This window comes from Mustela nivalis, assembly GCF_964662115.1.
Source record: "Mustela nivalis genome assembly, chromosome: 19".
Taxonomy (NCBI): Eukaryota; Metazoa; Chordata; class Mammalia; order Carnivora; family Mustelidae; genus Mustela; species Mustela nivalis.
This window is the reverse complement of record NC_139038.1, coordinates 9,595,432-9,611,099: the sequence shown is the minus strand read 5'-3', so window position 1 is coordinate 9,611,099 and position 15,668 is coordinate 9,595,432. Positions and strand designations below refer to the sequence as shown.

The 15,668-nt window shown below is 51.0% G+C and overlaps 1 protein-coding gene and 1 long non-coding RNA gene across 3 annotated transcripts in view; one reads left to right on the top strand and one right to left on the bottom strand.

Annotated features, from left to right (window-relative positions):
• HIP1 (huntingtin interacting protein 1) overlaps positions 1-15,668 on the bottom strand; it is a 138,735-nt gene that overhangs the window by 122,247 nt on the left and 820 nt on the right. The gene's annotated exons all lie outside the window — the stretch shown is intronic.
• LOC309853981 lies at positions 1,199-14,392 on the top strand. 2 transcript variants are annotated; one of them, XR_014306034.1, is made up of 3 exons: positions 1,199-6,546; positions 6,756-11,484; positions 12,441-14,392. It is a non-coding gene; the product is annotated as an uncharacterized lncRNA (long non-coding RNA). The 2 variants fall into 2 exon arrangements; XR_014306035.1 differs by lacking the exon at positions 12,441-14,392 and having other exon boundaries at positions 6,756-11,914.

Below are 15,668 nucleotides of genomic sequence, written 5' to 3'. Positions count from 1 at the left end.
AAACACATAGCCCAAAGGACAGAGTCATTTTCAATGACCCTTCTTTCATATTTGTAGGGTTTTTTTCCCCCCTACTAGCATTGTCTCTGTGTCTTCTATATGTTCTTTTATTTCCTTATCAGAGTTGCACACTTTCTGTGGCAAGATCCTGGTAGGGAAGGAAGGTCCAGAATTTCCCCAAACCTGTTAATGGCCCGTGGATATAATGTGTAAGGTGTCACATCCTCTATAATCAGGACATTGGTCATAAAAGGCTTGCGAGCTAGAAATATTTGAGGATTCCGAGTTCTGGTGTCCTCTGCTTGTAGATAAAATGTCTCCAAATTTTAAGCTGGAACACTGCCCAAGTAACTTTTTCTTTTAAGATTTTATTTATTTAATTTGTAGGGGGGGAGGGACAGAGGGAGATGGAGAGAGAATCTTGAGCCGACTCCCCACTGAGTGCAGTGCCCGACACGGGCTCGATCCTACAACCTCGAGATCGAGACCTGAGCCGAAACCAAGAGTCAGACCCTTAACTGACTGAGCCACCGAGGCACCCCTGGCTATGTAATTCTTAAACAAAGCCTTGCAGCTACATTGCCTAGACTTCTTAATACCAGTATTCATTTGTGATTTTGCGTACCAATCAGCAAACAAGTACTAATAAAATCATGGTTGTGACAGAGGGTGGGGGAAACTATGGAGATACGGAGACATCTTCAGACAAAGACTAAGATGGTTCACTGCAGTTTCTTACAGAAAGAGCTATGACGTTTCTCTCCCAAAGAAATAATAAATGCAGCCCTGAAGAAAGTTCTGGAGAAGTCCTAAAATAGCCCTATTTATATTCTAGCAGGAATATGTGAGTAACCAAACAGCATCCCCCAAAGTCGTGTCCTCTCTTGACATTACCCTGACCATGCAATGAGCTCAAGGTGGCAGCTGGAAGAGGGAGCTGGAGGAAAGCCATCTGCCACCATGAAGTCACCCCCTCCGTGTCATGGCGGCAAAGACCCCTGGGTCCCATCCCACTCCTTCTTCTGCCTTTGTCACCTGCTGCACATCAGCCAGCGACTGGGAGAGGACAATGCCCTCTACCCCCTTCTGGTTGGGGAGGGCAGCTCTCCTGGGCTTGGCAGGGAAGGTACATTTGTCCAAGGTCATTGTCCAGGGCAGGAGGTATTTTTAAATAGAGATAAAATGGAATTATCAAACAAACAAATGAGTGCTTGGCCCCAGAACCCTAAATTCTGAGGCCCAAGCTGGTGACAGACACTGGTGATCCCACAAGGAAGACACTAAGGCCATACTGTCGCTCTGCTCCCCACAGACCCGCAGAAGCACGCATGTAACTTCATTCCTCCTTCCAGAAAAAAAAATAAAAAAAATTATTTTCTTCCCCGTCTTCTCTGTTCAGACATAACATCATCAACACAACTCTTTAAATATCTGTGCCGGGAGGCTATATTTAGTGACTGTTTGGCCCTTAAAATGAGCCTGATTTCCTGTGGCAAAAAGTTCTCAGCAGTAAGGAGAGAAAGAAGTCAGAGAATTCTGGAGAATTCTGAAGTACTAAGGAACAGCTTTAAGGCTTGAGAAGTTCACACAGTGGAAGAAAAGGAGTCAACTGCTTCTTCTGGAGAGGTGACTGGGACCCAAGAGAGGGGGAGACACAATCATAATCAAAGGTTGTGTCTGGCCGAGACACTTCTGAAGTCATCCCAGAGAAGAGCCTGACATGGGGCAGCGGAGCGAGCCAGTAACCATGTGTGGTTCACAGCCCTGCTTCAGAGAGGGGGGAGGGGCGTGCATTCACCCACTCGTTCACTCATTCATTCATACACTCTCACTCATCCACTCATTCATTCATTCACTCATTCATTCATTCATCCACTGGTTCACTCGTTCATTCATTCACTCGTTCACTGATTCGTTCATGCACTCTCCTTCTCGTTCAGCCACTCAATCATTCATTCAACCATTCATTCATTCACTCACTCGTTCACTCACTCATTCACTCATTCATCCACTGGTTCACTCATTCATTCATTCATTCATTCATGCACTATCACTCTCATTCACCCATTCATTCATTCATTTACTCACTCACCACAGTTGTACATTTTCCCACATACAAAGCCCAGTGGCCTACAGGAGCTCCAGGTCATGGGGCAAACAAGACACCCCAACAGTGGACCTTTAGAAGGCCATCCCCAGAAAGGGCCCTTGGCGGGGCACAAAGTGAGTGCGGCAGGGAACCCACTTCCGCCGGTGCCATCCGGGAAGGCTTCGCTGGGAGAGGGAACGAGTGCCAGCACTTGGCTTCCTGCTCTGGACCCTCCCCTTGAACCCATTCACTGAGCCCAGATGCCAGGACATTATCTCATATCACAGATGAGTAACTTTCCCAAGGTCCGCCCAGGATAATAAGTAACAAACCTGGAAACTATCCTCTGACTGCAAAATGCTCGACTGCTCTCTTTGGGCCCAGAGGGCCAGGTGAAGGGGGCAGAGCGGGTCTGCGAGCCGGCGTACAGAGGTTCCCCTCCAATCCTGCCAAAACCCCAGAGCAGTCGGCTCTGTTAGGCACGGCCCCAGAATACTGGCCTCCTCTGTTGAGCCTGGAGTCATCATCACACCTTCCCTCCTCGGAAACCACTGTCCTGTCCCTTTGTGTGTGTGTGTGTTGGGCAGGGGACTCCGGTGTCCCCAGGATGACCCAGGGGAGCAAGGGAATGCACATCTACTTGGCCCTAAGGTCTGCCAAGCAACATGCCATTCTTTTTTTTTTTTTTTTAAACATTCTGGTTTGAGATAATTTTAGACTTTCAGAAGAACGGCAAAAATAGGACAGAGTTCCCGGACATCTTTGCTCAGCTTCCCCTTGTATTAACTAACATCTTGCATAAGCACAGGAAAATCATCAAAGTGAAGAAATTCGCCTCGGTGCGATGCACTATTAACTATCCTGGGGAATTACTTTGGGCTTCTCCCGTTCGCCCACTACTGCTGTCTTTCCGTTCCAGGATCCACCTGGGATCCCACCCGGGACACTTCCTTAGTCCCCTCCGACAGCTCCTTAGTTTCTCCTGGTCTTTGGAGACCTTGACATTTTTTGAAGAACACCAGTCAGTTGTTTTACAGAACATCCCTCATGGACTTTGTCCTATGTTTCTCGTAGTTAGATGGAGGTCACGCACTTTTGCCAAATAAACCACACAGGTGATGTCCCCAGTTCAGCATCTGTGCCAGGAGCTGTTCATTCCCATATACTGGCTTCTTGGCTTTCTCTAGATACTCAGGGCAACCCCATAAAGTAGGTATTAGCATTATTATTTCTGAAGATTTATTTATTTTAGAGAAAAAGAAAGTGAGAGAGAGTGCAGGGGTGAGGAGCAAAGGGAGAGGGAGAGGGAATCTCAAGCAGACTCCCCACTGAACAAGAAGCCTGACTTGGGGTTCAATCCCATGCCCCTGAGATCATGACCTGAGCCAAAATCAAGAGTTGGACATTTAACTTACTAAGCCACCCAGGTGCCCCCAGAAAATTATTTTTGTTATGTGCTACAACCTAGGCCTAAGGGCCTAACCCTGGGGAGGCCAGGATCAGAAGATACTGGCAAGAGTTTTGTAGTGCTCAGCCTGTGCAGATGTACCTGGCAGTCCTAAGTAGAAGACAGAAGACAGTGCCTGGGCAGGAGTGGCCAACTGCAAAAAACTTGTCACTAAGTAATTTTCCTGAGTGAGTGACTTTGGAAGGCTAATTCTTTGGGGACAGGGGGATGGGGGGGCACAAGACCCTCTGACCAACACAGAAAAAGTAACCCATAGAAATTAAGTACAGCCAGGGTTATCCAGGAGGAAGCGTCTCAGAGAGAGGGAAAGGCAAACAGAATTCAGTGTCTGGAGCTGAGAAATGGGACAGTTAAATTGGAGTAACAAGGGCCAACTGCTGTCAAAAGGCAGTCAAACTCTCCCAGGGCTGCTGCTTTAGGAAATGCATTTTTATAGACCCACCGACTCTCTCTTGCCCCAACCTTTGGGACAATCTCACCCAAGCCCCTCATGTCACAGACTGACTGAAGGCCTACAGAGGGTAGAGACCACGGCAGAACAGGGAGAACCACAACCAGGAGAAGTGAGGCTTCCTGATTCTTTTTTTTTTTTTTTTTTTTTTAATTTTATTTTCAAGTAATCTCTACACCCAACACCGGGCTTGAACTCACAACCCTGAGATCAAGAGTCACACGCTCTCTACCGACTAAGCCCGCCAGGTACCCTCAGGCTTCCTATTTCTTCTTTTTCTTTTTTTAAGATTTTATTTATTTGAGAGCGCATGTGAGAGAGAGAGAGAGTGGGGTTGAGGGGCAGACATATAGGGACAAGCAAACTCCCTGCTGAGCAGGGAGACTAAGACATGGGGCTCGAACCCAGGACTCTGGGATCATGACCTCAACTGAAGGCAGACACTCAACCAACTGAACCACCCAGGGACCCCAATTCCTTTTTTTTTTTTTTTAGATTTTATCTATCTATCTATCTATTTATTTATTTATTTATTTGACAGAGATCACAAGTAGGCAGAGACGCAGGCAGAGACGGGGGCGGGGGGGTGGGGTGGTTTGCGGGAAGCAAGTTCCCTGCTGAGCACAGACCCCAACACAGGGCTCGATCCCAAGACCCTGAGATCATGACCTGAGCCGAAGGCAGAGGCTTAACCCTCTGAGCCACCCAGGCACCCCTCAGGCACCCCAATTCTTAATTCAGTGCTGTGGGTGCAGCGAAGCCCAGGAATGGGGCACACTCCAGAGCACCTGGGGGAGCCTGAGAAAGGACCAGCACACAACAGGCCCAAATCCGAGGGCAGCTGTTGATTTATTCCCACCTCAGTTTCCTGACTGCAAGTCGGCTCTCTCAAGCAGAGATACCATCATGATGATCCCAGAGGGGACAAAAGGGACTTCCTATCTGTCGTTTTTTTAACAGCACAGGAGGACTTGATTGAGAAAAACAACAACAACAACAACAAAAGTAAGGTTAAGTCAATTCTATCCGTGATCCTCATGCTTGGAATTGCACCAAAGAATCCCATGGCCCAGCAGGAAAGAATGTTTTGAACAGGCTGTTGAATTGTTTTTCCAGGATAAGATTTCTGTGAATAAGTGCCAAGTGTGGAAATGCAGTGTTTTATCTATGGCCACAATAAGAACGGATGACATAGCAAAGTGCTGCTCCAGGTCTAAAAGGGTGGCCTGCCTGTGCCTCGAGGCCAGGGCTCCACTAGGCTTCCTGCTCCGGGCTGTGAGTTACCTGTCTTTATCCCCTCTTTGCTTTTATTGCTGCCGTAACAAATTACCACCAACTTAGCAGCTTAAAAGGATGCCCACTGGGGTGCCTGGGTGGCTCGGTTGGTTGGGCATCTGCCTTCAGCTCAGTCACAATCTCAGGGTCCTGGGACTGAACCCTGCATTGAGCCCCGCATCCAGCTCTCTGCTCAGCAGGGAGTCTGCTTCTCCCTCACCATCTCCCTTTGTGCTTGCTCCCTCAAATAAATAAATAAAATCTTAAAAAAAAAAAAAAAGGATGCCCATTTACCAGCTCATGGTTCTATGGTCTGAAGGCTAACTCGGTTTCCCTGGGCTAAAATCAAGGTGTTAGCAGGGCTGCATTCCTAACTGGAAGCCCAGGGAGAAATTCAGGCTACCCTTCCTGTCATAAGGTCCTTAATTACATCTGCGAAGACCCTCTTACCACGTAACAAAACATACTCACAGGTGGACACGTTCCGGGGGGAGGCATGCATTAGTTTATCTACCCCATCCCATCACCCCACCCGTGGAGCATAAATTGGGAATCCTGGCTCCCAGTCCCCTGGCTCTGGGGGTACCATGACTGCATGAGGAAGCCTCTTTCTGTAAAATGTCCCTCCTGCTGAATTCTCCACTCCTAACACCCACCTACCTCCTTCTACCAGTGCAGCCAAAACTTCTGCTTCGGTCCGATGTGACCGAGGCCAAGTACCTTGCTCTTAGCCTTGGGCACCTGCTTCGGAGTGGGAACTGGGCCCTATTCCATTTTATGTTACAGCAACAATCAAATACAATCAGGTCATTCATCATTTTATTGAGGGCCTACGGGGTCCTGAGCATCACGCTTGGGGAGGCCTACGAAGGAGGCCAGGCTACAGGAAAGCTCACAGTCGAGCGTGGAACAGACATCCGGATCAACACGGAAACACCATCAGATCTGTCTGTGGAAGTGGGCGGGGGGGGGGTGGCTCCCAGGGGCCATCGGAGGCGGGGCTTCAAGGATGATGAACAGTTTAGCAACTGGAAAAAGCGGGAGGCCGAAAAGAATGGTGTGCCACCTGGAGACACACAGAGGCCTGAAGCAGTGCGCCGCCCGAGACAGAGAGAGGCTGGGCGGGCAGGGGCTGCAGGGGAGGCCGAGGGGCACGACAGCCGGGAAAGGTCAACGCTCTGCCAAGGTCGGCTCTGTGCTGGGCCCCTGAGTTTGAATTTCAGTTTGGAGGAATGCACAGCAAACAGGCTTTTAACACATGGAGTGATACAAGCAGCTGTAACTTTTTTTTTTTTTAAGATTTTATTTATTTATTTGACAGAGAGAAATTACAAGTACACTGAGAGGCAGGCAGAGAGAGAGAAGGAAGCAGACTCCCTGCTGAGCAGAGAGCCCGATGTGGGACTCGATCCCAGGACCCTGAGATCATGACCTGAGCCGAAGGCAGCGGCTTAACCCACTGAGCCACCCAGGTGCCCCAAGCAGCTGTAACTTTTAAAACAGAACTCTCAGGTGCCCGGGTGGCTCAGTTGGTTAAGCATCTACCTTTGGCTCGGGGGATGATTTCCTGGCCCCGGGATCGAGTCCCCACGCCAGACTTACTGCTCAGCACGGAGTCTGCTTCTCTTCTCCCCCGAGCCCCTACTTGTTCTCTCTCTCTCTCTCTAAATGAATAAATAAAATCTTTAAAGGAAATAAAAATACAACAGAACTCTGACAGCCTGGGGGACAGAGAGCAGGAAGGCCAGCTGTGCCATGGGGTAAGCAGTTCAGGCTCAAGACAAAGGCATGACGGCCTGAAGGAAGGTGGAAACTACTTCTTCTGTGGGGCGCCATCAAGGAACTGAGGAGACAGAACAACTACAGGAGAGAGGGATGCCAGACACGACCAGGGGAATTGCAGCTTCAAGGGCCAGGGAGGGTTTCTAAACTGGGATTGTCGAACACCGAGAGCAAAAGACAATGAGCGAGTTCGTGGCAAGGGACAGGGTTCAGGATTAGGTGTGTTAGGTTATTTGGGGGGGGTTGGGGCTTTTTGTTTTGTGTTGTGTTCTATCAGCAGTAATGGCCTTAGACAGTACAGGGAGGTCCCTTTCTGGAATAAGCATCTCAAGGGAAGCAGCCGATCTCGAGTCACTTCCAAGCATGAGTCAGGGAGCTGACGTTGGGTAGGAAGTCCCTGGGAGCCACCCACAGTTAAGTCAGAGACCTGGTCTCCTTGGGGGCCCAGCCTCCCGCTGGCTACAGTCATGCCCACGTGAGCCCAGACTCGGGGGGTACTTCTGAGGGTTCACAGTTCAGCGCGGGGACCAACTCTGGCTGATACTTCCTGCACATGTTTTATCCTTCATTCTGCAAACCCTTCTCAAGCAGAGTCCCTTGGCGCCAGAGGCCGCGTCGGGAGCCCGAGGCTACGATGATGAATTAGGTACCTGACATACGGTCTTGGAATGCCTGCCGTGTGCCAAGGCTGGAGAGGCAGAGCCCTGGGCTGACCTGTCCCTGGAAGGGAAGCTTCCCTGGATCCTGCCCAGAGAAGAAACCACACAGCTCATGCCTGTCGATCTCTGGCTGAAGGATTATGGAAAACAGGGGGGAAGACTATAGCATGGGTCAAGACAGATCCAAGAAAAACCAGAGGAGGCATTTGCTTCCAGCCCAATATGGGAGCGGGGGTCACGTGACAGACGGTATGTCTTAATCTCACTCACAAACACACACACACACAGCAACTGTCTAAGCTAACAACTGCCATTGTGGGCTAGCCCCAAGTGTCTCACAGAACCAGTGTCAGGTCCGTGTTTCTGCCATGTTCCCAGGTGACATTCCCCAAGCTCCTATGTTCCCACAGTAACTTATCAAGTGAGATTTGATCTAGATTTTTGGAACACGAGCCAAGCTCAGGACCGTGTGTTCCGGAAGTCCACCACACAGACCAAGCCACCAAGGAGCCCCTTTCCCCCTTACTTCTTTATAGATTTACCATCCAAGCAGCACACTACATACCCGTTTCACTTTGCCTGTTTTGTGAACCTGCTTTCAGTGGAAGCATAGAGGGTGTCTGGATGGCTCAGTCCGTTAAGCGTCTGCCTTCAGCTCGGATTATGATCCCAGGGTCCAGGGATCGAGTCCCGTACTGGGCTCCCTGCTCTGCCCTTACCCGCCCTCCCCCCGGCTCATGCTCTCTCTCTCTCTCTCAAATAAATAAATAAAATCTTAAATAAACAAATAAATAAATGGAAGCATACAGAAAGTGTCCTTTTGGGTCGACCTTTTTTTCGCCCACTGTTACATGTGAAGGTTCGCCCATGCTGTCGAATGTGATTATGGTTTATTACCTAATTATTATTATTATTATTATTTATTCTCCTTGTGCAACATCCCAATGAGAGCCCGCATCTCAATGCCTACGGTGGATGGACTTCTGGACTGCCTCCAGTTCGGAGTTCTTACAGAAGATGATGATGAGTATCCTTCCAACTGTCTTCCGTGCGCTGCTGCTGGGTCTAGAGCGCACAGTGGAAGTGCTGGCCTACTGAGTCTGCAGACCTTTAATTTTAGGATAACGCTGGACTGTGGTCCAATGTGGTCGCACCAGCGTAAAGTCCCATCAGCAATGCATGGACATTTCCAACTAATTCACATTCTGATGCTTGGCACAGTTGGCTTTTCTTTTTTTTTTTCCTTTAAGATTTTATTTACTTATTTTAGAGACACAGAGAGAGAATGGGCACACGCCCACACAAGTGGAAGGAGGAGCAGAGGGAGAGAGACAAGCAGACTCGGCAGTGAGCACAGAACCCAACATGCGGCTCGATCCCAGGACCCTGACTGAGATCATGACCTGAGCTGAAGGCAAGAGCTGGATGTTTAACTAACTGAGCCACTTAAGAGCCCCTTTTTAAATTTTTATTTCAGTCACACTGATGGGCATTGAGTGGTATCTCATTATAATTTTAATTCGCATTTTCTTGATGAACCTGCGCGTTTTCATATGTTTACTTTTTTTTACGTATTCTGGATATAGGCCCTTTGGTAGCTACATGTCTTGCAAAAAACTTCTGGGAGGAATTGCGAAAGTCCAAATTAATCAATTAGAAAAGACTTAGAAAGAAAACCTCTGTGATTTTTCTAAGTTACCAGGCCCAGACCAGGCTTCCCTTTAATAAAAGATATGAAAAGAAAAGTATACAGTTTGAGATTCAAGAGCCAGCAGGTCCGAGCCTCTGCCCGGCCACTTCCCGAGTGCCCTTGGGCAAGTCGCCTACGCCCTCCAAGCCTCCGTGTCCACCCTTGAGAACAGACCGCTATTATCGCACAGTTGTTCTGCGGCCGAAAAGAGGTTATGTGCAAATGTGCTTTTATAAACTGCAAATCTGTTAAAATCAGAAGCAATCGGCCACACTGGCTTCCTGAATGGCCCAGCCCAGCTTCCTGAGCTGTCTCACAGCGCGAACAGAGGCAGTGGTCATAAGCTTTCAGATCGGAGAAACCCCCCACCCTCCCTTCTACTGTCTGAGCCACAGGACACCTTCCATCCCTGCCCCTCTCCCTCCACAGTGTCGGACTGTCCTGCCCACAGGCCAGGAACAGGGCTCCTCCCAGCCTGCCCAGGCAGGAAAACAGGAAGCAGCCCCCACCCTGCCAGGAGGTGGGGCTGACAAGCTCCCTTTCCTAGGTGGGCATCTCTCCAGGCCATCAACCCTCTGGACGCAGGAGCACTGGGCGTCTGGCCCGCCACGCCACGCCCCGGTCTGCGCCACACTTTGTCCCGAGGTGGTGGACTAAGCGGGCGGTGGACAGGGAGTGTAGAACGGTCCTCCTCAGTGCCTTGCCGACACGCCAGGCAAGGAACCCTTTCATAACCCAGTGGCGCTGGGACTCTGCTTTCCTGGGCCACATGGATGCTCCTCACCCCACCCGAAGGTACGGCACCAGCCATTCCCATGCGCCCCGTTCTGCATATGGGGGACACGTGGGAGTTTCTCCAGAGAGCAGTTGAGAGCTCAGATGAAACGCGTGTCCTTATCCCACAGTGTGGAAACCCCGCTTACAGGAATTTTATGAGCTCAAGTGTTTGAGAGCTGGGAATCTTGTCCAGCCTCCCCATTTTGAAATGAGAAATCAGTGGCTGAGCCAGATCTGCTCACTCCCCAGGGAGCGCTCTCCTATGACTGTGCGCTCATCCCGCCACCCCTGCAAACTCCAGCAGCTGCCCAGGCCACAGCCAGGTGCCTGGGAGCCAGGCCACTTTCTCTCCGTTCCTGGTAAGACCTCCTAGCTCAGAAAGGCCCATCTGAAGCAGGAAGAAGCAGAGAGCAGCCCCGGGAAGTCCACAAGCACGCGTTGGGAATGTTCAGCCAGTGCTCTGAACTGCACGGAAATACAAAATCCTCGAAATCATTCAAAACCACGAGCCCCCATTCTGTCTCTAGAGACTCTGCAGGCTTCCTCCTAAATGGGGACCCGGGGCACATAAGCCCAGCACCCAGGGCGGGCACTTAGTAAGAATTAATCACAGGAGAAATCATAGGAGACAGAGGGGGAGCCTCCGAACTGGGCAAAGGAAAGAGAAGTACGCCGCAAGCCGAGGCCTGCCTCCAGCACCCAGGCTCCCTGGAGATCAGCCGACAGACTGTTTCACATTCACGCACTTGGCCAACAGGCCCAGTGCCTGCCTCCTGCGAGGGCTCACTTGGCACAGCACGAAGAGCCAGACCCTGCCCCCAAGAGCTTCCAGTCTGGGAGAGAAGCCACGGCGCAGACCTGGATGAATGGGACAGACATACAGTAGCTACGGGCGCCCTGCTTGCTGGACTACCTGATCCGGCTGGAAGCAGCCGGCAGGGACCGCCTAGTGGAGGGAGGCGAGGCAAGTGAAGGCCTGGAAAAGAGAGGGACCAGGGACCCTGAGGTGCCACGTCATGCACGGTCTCTGGGGAGCCAGCAAAGGTTCTTGAGGGAGGGAGTTCCAGGAGCAGGGCTGGGCTTTGAGACAAGCCATCTGGTCCCCGCTCTTTGGGAGGCAGGGAAGATGGGAGTACGACCAACACAGGCAAGAGGCAGTAAGGGCGGGGACGGTACAGAGCAAAGGAGCGACATCGCACCGCCTGATGCGGCTGCGAGGAGGAAAGGGAGGACTCGGAACGGACGCCGAGGAGATGATGGGGACTGACGGGGACCAGACACCGGCATTCGAAGGTGGGGAAGGCCCGAAGGAGAGTCTGGGGCATGTGTGGTTTATCCGGGGGCAAATGACCCACGGGAAGTGGTCACACAGGCCAGGAAGTCGGGAGACAGACGTGGGGAGGTGGCGTCACGGACACAGGAACAGACACGGTCAGATGAGGGGAGCGCAGAGGAAGTGGACAGAAGGTGAAAGAGAAGTGGGGTGAGGTTAGCACCTTGGGGACCCAGCTGCTGGCTGGAGGAAAGAAGAGAGCTGAGGAGGCCGGGCGGTGACGCAGGGGTGGCGATCGGGCACAGCCAGGCTCTGGGGCCGGGGTTCCCGAGTTTGGGTCCCAGCTCGGACCCCTCCTTCAGAACTTTGAGCTGGCTGTGAACTCGTCTAAGGTTTGATTTCCTCATCTGTAAAACATGGATCACACGTCATAAATTCGTTCCAAGAACTGAGGGGTGTGGTTCATTCAAGGCCTTTACCACGTGCACATAGTAAACGTGGTGAATGTCAGCTTCCCGCCATTACCAATGAGAGGAAGCCGGAGGTGTATGAGCTCAAAGAAAGCTCTTAGCATCCTTTCCACCTTGTCAATACCAACTAAGGGAGCCAGCAGGGATCAGATGGGAAGACAGTGGCGTTCGTGTTAGCAGCCATTCCCAAGCAGCCGGGGTTGAGAAGCATTGATCACTCTGGTCCAATCCCACGATTTTTTCAGCAGGTGAATCAAAGGCTGTACTGAAGATCCTGAGCGAAAATGGTAGAAACACCCCCTGACTTAAACATGGAAGAGAGGACGTGGGCTTGGTCATCAGGTTTTCGGATGGCTTCTCTGTTTACTTGCTGTGTGACCTTGGGCAAGTCACCTGGCCTCTCTGAACTTCAGCTAGTAAACAGGATAATGGCTATCAATCACCCAGGATGTGTCTAGTGCCCACCAGGCCCTCCATAAGTATTTGTTTCTGTCTTTTCTTCTCAGGAGTCCAAGTTTCCTGGCTCTTCCCAACTCAGGGTTGGTTAGGATCCTGCTCTCTGTAGTAGGATCGACCCAAACAGATTGGGACTAAAGGCTCCGTGTTTCCAGAGCACCATCGTCTCCTCTGATCTCAGCAATCACTGCCAGAGAGCAAATTTCAACGTGCACAGGGCTACCCAGGGCTCTGGCTGAAATGAAAGCTCTCATTCGGTAGAGCTAACAGCTCCCGAAATGACGGTGCTGTAAGTCCTCTGACCTCTGTGTACGAGAGCCAGGTCGTGGCTGGTCTCCCTCCCCGCTGACTCACCAGCTCCTCCTGGCTGGTCTCTTTATCTTACTCATCTCTGCGTCCCCTCCACGCTATGTGCTCACTAAATGGATGGTAGCAAAAAAATAAACAAACCATAGAGAAAACCATTTTCCGGCTAAGTAAATACAGACAGGGCATTTGGTGTGTCTACGAACGTCAGCCCTCCTGGTTCATTCCAGAATTGCCCTGCTGGCCAACATGAGGACAGGGTGGGGGAAAGGGCCTGAAACCTGGACTCCTGGATCTGAATCCTGCTTTTCAATCATCTATGAGTGGCCCTGGGCAAGTCACTAAGCTCTCATCCATAACACGGGCATGGTAATAGCCAACCACAGTGTAGCCCCAACATAGTTAAATCATGCTGTATAAAGTGCTAGGGCAAGGCAGCTTTCTCATAGCAGCTTCTTTGAGGGCAAGAACCACTTTTCATTCCCCTAGAGCCTAAAGGTTGCTTGTGATGGGCTGGATGAGGGACACCTAGAGATGGGGGCTGCAGCAGGTGAGTCTGGGGTGCTTGCTCCAGCAGGGACACTGGCCTGACCGGAAGGAAGGCAGAGAAATTACAGTCCTCTGATAGGCATGGGGCAGGGCTCCTGAGAGAGCAGGAGACAAAGCTGGACTAGGAGGGAACTTGGTGCCATTAGGAAAAAGCATCGGGTAATTACAGAAATCCCCGGCCGCCCTGAGCTGAGCTACCCACCCAGGCGAGGGCTTCCTGCGGAAAGTAACAAATCATTGTCTACTCCCATCCACAGCTGGATCCCCACGAACACAAGCCGCAGGAACCTGAAGACACAGGTGAGACAGTAAGAGTAATCTTGCCTCCATGAAGCTCCTAGACCGTACAAGGTAGCAGGTGCTGGGGGCTGAGAGCAGGGAGCAGCCAGCTTCTGCAGCTGCCTCCACCTGGGCCACTGAGCCTCCCCGGCATTCACCTCCAGATGTCTCCTTTGTGGATCCCCATTTCTGGAACACCCCCTCCCCTTCTCTCCACTTTCATGCCAGCTGGTGGTTAGATCCTGGTGAGGGCTCCCAAGCTCTCCCCACACCCACAGCCGGGTCTTTCTGCATAGAAAGACCGGGGTCTTGGTCATTATCACCTTACCTAGGAATATTTCTGTCCCCTACTGAAGAGTTCATCAGAGCCTGCACCATTACTCACACGCATGCTTCCTTAGGTCTCCCCAGATTACAGCAAGAATCACTAAAAGCGTGCTCCCAAGTTTACAAAAACGCCTTCAGGCTGGCAACACAAGCCAGTGGTTAAAGGCTGGGACCACTTCCCGCTGTGTGACCTTGGGCAGGTGACTTAACCTCTCTGTGCTCCAATGTCCTCACGGAAAATGGGGCTGATACCCACCTCACCGGTCCTTGCAGAGATTAAAGAAGGTAATACAATAAAGTACTTAGAGCAGTGCCAAACGTGATAATTAGCTACGTGATAATTATCACGACACCTTGGCTGATCTCACGGTCTCTCAACTCATTAAAATTTTTTTCTAACTCATTTTTATATCTCATAACACACTGGATTCATTCAAAGTCCTCAAACAAAACGAGCTTTTGCAGACTGCCTAATGCCAAGTTTTGGCATTGTTCTTTTTTCTTCACTCTCCCACCCCCTCCCCTTACGGTTTGAATAATAGAAAAACTCTTTTTTCCTGCACAAGCCTGCCTCCTCCTCTCTCTCACCCCACCCACTCCACCCACCCCACCCCACCGGTCAACGAGCCACTCAGAGGCAGTCAATTACAACTGTTCCACGTGTAAAATACACCAGAGTCTCCTTGCTGGGCTGTCCCTGGATAGCAAGGGGACACGCCAGCCCTGGGGGGAAGCTTTCACAAACCTAATTACCATTGGTATAATGGGTCAAAGTTTTATGCGTGTGCCTCAAGCCTCCGGTTTTTAGTTCTTTGAGACTCCAGATGGGCTGGGTTATCACAAAATAACATCTATTTCTTTTCCTTTCCCATTAAAAAAAAAAAAAAAAAAGGAGGAAGAAGAAAGCTATTCACACTGCCTGCTGGAGCAAGAAGTCTCAGGGCCAGGCAGTGAGTTGAGGCAGTTAATACCCAAAGTGGACAAGCCATCCGAAAGCTGCTTTCTTTACAGGGGTGCAGTCCACAAAGCCAGAGAAAAGAAGTCTCAACCCCAGCCGGTCCACGGGAGGCCGAGAAGGGAACTGCTGTCTTTCCTAATGCTCCTATCCCTCCCTGGGGTAAGATGACCCAAGGAGGGGACACTCCCTCCTTTCCATCACCCAGACACACCTGCAACCGGTCAAAAGCTTTCTGGAAAGAGAAGAGGCTGAACCTGCAGGGGAAAGCTTGATCCTTTACAAGATTCCATACACAGACTCTGTCAGGTCCTCGCAAGCTTTTCAACCTAAAACCCCAAAGCCCTTCCTTAACATTGTACTGTGTTTAGGGATTGGGGGGGGGGGGGAGCAGAACACAGCAGGGGGGACCAGCCTCTGGCAGTAGAGGCCCAGCTGGATCTTCAAAGGTTCCACCCAGAGCGCGCAAGGGCGAGGAACAAATCTGCCCGCACAACTTTGGCACTGGGATTAGAAGAAGTGCTGTGCCCTTTGAAATGGGATTTTGCATACAAACGAGCTGATGCACACCAGAAACATGTCAGCTTTATTCAGTCCAATCAATACACCAGGCATTCGAACTCCGAGGTAAAAATGGATTGTGGCTTTTTGTTGATGCCACTGGGGAATTTTGGCCCCCAGCCCTGGTCAGGCTGGACAAATAGGGCAGTCTGCCTGCTCGCTGTCAGGCACATCTTGGGGATGAAATCAACACCCCATTATCAGGGCTCTGGGCACCACTGGGCAGCTCATCCTGACCAGCAGCGGGCTGTCGGGCCAATGGCCTGACCCTGGCCCCTGGCTGGCCCCCTCCTCCAGCCCC